General features: G+C 45.0%; 1 pseudogene; it reads left to right on the top strand.

Annotated features, from left to right (window-relative positions):
- The first annotated feature begins 398 nt into the window (after nucleotides 1-398).
- Nucleotides 399-1,789, top strand: LOC136172646 (tubulin alpha-1A chain-like; annotated as a pseudogene).
- Nucleotides 1,790-3,350: the final 1,561 nt, after the last annotated feature.

Genomic DNA, 3,350 nt, shown 5'->3' on the forward strand with positions numbered 1-3,350 from the left:
CATCGTACACAGATCATCTGGTACGGAAGACTGGACTCCTCATTCTTTAAGGACATTGACGAAGTCCCTGCCCTTATGGAGCAGGCAATGGCAACCCACTCCAGTGTTCTTTCCTGGAGAATCCCAGGGACGGGGGAGCCTGGCGGGCTGCCATCTATGGGGTCACACAGTCGGACACGACTGAAGCGACTTAGCAGCAGCAGCCCTTGTGGAATTTATGGTCCAGTTACAGAAATACTCTCAAAATTCAAAAACTCAGCATTTGGACCAAGTTGTATATAGGGAGTCGCAGACACCCATGTGCTGCAGGTTCTCTTACATCAACCACCTAAGAGTCGCGCTGTAAGAAGTAACAATCTCCTCTCCACCATCTGCTCGGCAGCCACAAAACAGCAACTATGTGTGAGTGCACCTCCATCCACGTTGGCCAGGCTGGTGTTCAGATAGGCAATGCCTGTGGGAGCTCTACTGCCTGAAACATAGCATTCAGATGCCATGTGATGGCCATGATGGCCAGATGCCAAGTGACAAGACTATTGGGGGAGGAGATGACTCCTTCAACACCTTCTTCAGTGAGACAGACGCTGGCAAACATGTGCCCAGGTCAGTGTTTATAGACCTGGAATCCCCACTCATTGATGAGGTTTGCACTGGCACCTACTACCAGCTCTTCCACCCTGAGGAGCTCATCACAGGCAAAGAGGATGCTGCCAAAAACTATGCCCGAGGTAACTACACCATTGGCAAGGAGATCATCGACCTCATCTTGGGCCAAATTTGGAAACTGGCTGACCAGTGCACAGGTCTTCAGGGCTTATTGGTTTTTCACAGCTTTTGGTAGGAGAACTGGTTCTGGGTCACCTCCCTGCTGATGGAAAGTCTCTCTGTCGATTATGGCTGGAGAATCCAAGCTGGAGTTCTCCATTTACCCAGCCCCACAACGTTCAACAGCTGTAGTTGAGCCCTACAACTCCATCCTCACCACCCACACCACACTGAAGCACTCTGATTGTGCCTTCATGGTAGACAATGAGGCCATCAATAACATCTGTCCTAGAAACTTCAACATTGAGTGCTCAACATTGAGTGCCCGACATATACTAACCTGAATAGGTTGATAGGTCAGACTGTGTCCTCCATTACTGCTTCCCTGAGGTCTGATGGAGCCCTGAATGGGGATCTGACAGAGTTTCAGACCAACTTGGTGCCCTATCCCCACATCCACTTCCCTCTGGCCACATATGCCCCTGTCATCTCTGCTGAGAAATCCCACCATGAACAGCTTTCTGTAGCAGAGATCCCCAATGCTTGCTTTGAGCCAGCCAACCAGATGGTGAAATGTGACCCTCGCCATGGTAAACACATGGCCTGCTGCCTGTTGTGCCGTGGTGACGTGGTTCCCAAAGATGTCAGTGCCGCCATAGCCACCATCAAGACCAAGCATACCATCCAGTTTGTGGACTGATGCCCCACTGGCTTCAAGGTTGGCATTAATTACCAGCCTCCCACTCTGGTACCTGGTGGAGACCTGGCCAAAGTCCAGCGAGCTGTGTGCATGCTGAGGACCACCACAGCCATCGCTGAGGCCTGGGCTCGCCTGGACCACAAGTTTGACCTGATGTATGCCAAGCGTGCCTTTGTTCACTGGTACATGGGTGAGGGCATGGAGGAAGGAGAGTCTTCTGAGGCCCATGAGGACATGGCTTCCCTTGAGAAGGATTATGAGGAGGTTGGTGTGGATTCTGTGGAAGGAGAGGGAGAGGAAGAAGGAGAGGAATACAAAAGTTAAAAGTTCACAAGGGTGCTGCTTTTACAGCACCTTTTCTTATTCTGTTTTAAAAATTGAAAAGTTGTGGTCTGATCAGTTAATTTGTATATAGCAGTGTATACGCTCATATACAATTACTGACCTATGCTTTAAAACATGGCACTTTTTTATAGACCCAAGCTATCCATTTCTCTGATGAATTTGAATAAAGTATTCCCTGTCTTAAAAAAACAAACAAACAACTCAGCATTCATAAAACTAAGATCATGACATCTGGTCCCATCACTTCATGGCACATAGATGGGGAAACAATGGAAACAGTGACAGACTTTATTTTCTTGGGCTCCAAAATCACTGCAGATGGTGACTGCAGCCATGATTTTAAAAGACACTTGCTCCTTAGAAGAAAAGCTATGACCGACCTAGACAGCATATTGAAAAGCAAAGACATTACTTTGCTGACAAATGTCCATCTAGTCAAAGTTATGGTTTTTCCAGTAGCCATGTATGGATGTGAGAGTTGGACCGTAAGGAAAACTGAGTGCCAAAGAATTGATGCTTTTGAATTGTGGTGCCGGAGAAAACTCACGAGAGTCCCTTGGACTGCAAGGAGATCAAACCAGTCCATCCTAAATGAAATCAGTCCTGAATCTTCATTGAAAGGACTGATGCTGAAGCTGAGGCTCCAATACTTTGGTCACCTGATGCAAAGAACTTTTTAATTGGAAAAGACCCTGATGCTGGGAAAGATCGAAGGCAGGAAGAAAACAGGATGACAGAGGATGAGATGGTTGGATGGCATCACTGACTCAATGGACATGAGTTTGAGCAAGCTCTGGGAGGTGGTGATGGACGGGGGAGCCTGGCATGCTGCAGTCATAAGGTTGCAAAGAGTACGATATGACTGAGTGATTGAACTGAACTGTAGAGATAAAATGTACAGATACAAGACAGCTTAAACTTTTGAGGCAAAACATTAATAAAAGCAAAAAAAAAATAAGGTGTAAACTATAATTAAATACAAAAGTTCTAAGAATATACAAAGAATAAAATGATTAGAACAAAGATATAACTAGTAAGTGAAAATTTTTTAACTGAGTTTGAAAGTGCAAATGTTAGTCACTCAGTCACATCTGACTCGTCGCAATCCCATGTACTATAGTCCGCCAGGCTCCTCTGTCTGTGGGATTCTCCAGGCAAGAATACTAGAGTGGGTAGCCATTCCTTTCTCCAGGGGATCTTCCTGACCCAACGATTGAAACCAGGTCTGCCACATTGTAGATTCTTTACCCTCTAAGCCTTTGGAAGATGAAAAGCTTATAAAAGATATTTCCCAACACTAGTCTAGATTAAATAAAGGTTGCTGCTTGATGGTTTTTTTTTTTATGTTAAATATGCAAAGAGACATGTATGGTCCTCTATCAGAAGAGTTAAGAAGTGAATTCTGCTTTTCCTTTAACAAGAAGACCTTCAAAAGTTCTTTTGGTTTCTCTTTGTGAAATAAAATTTTCAATGCTTTTCCTAGATATTGGAATCTAACAATGCCACATGTAAATTGTCTTTTATTCCATACACATTTTGA

The sequence above is a fragment of the Muntiacus reevesi genome, chromosome 7, assembly GCF_963930625.1.
Source record: "Muntiacus reevesi chromosome 7, mMunRee1.1, whole genome shotgun sequence".
Taxonomy (NCBI): Eukaryota; Metazoa; Chordata; class Mammalia; order Artiodactyla; family Cervidae; genus Muntiacus; species Muntiacus reevesi.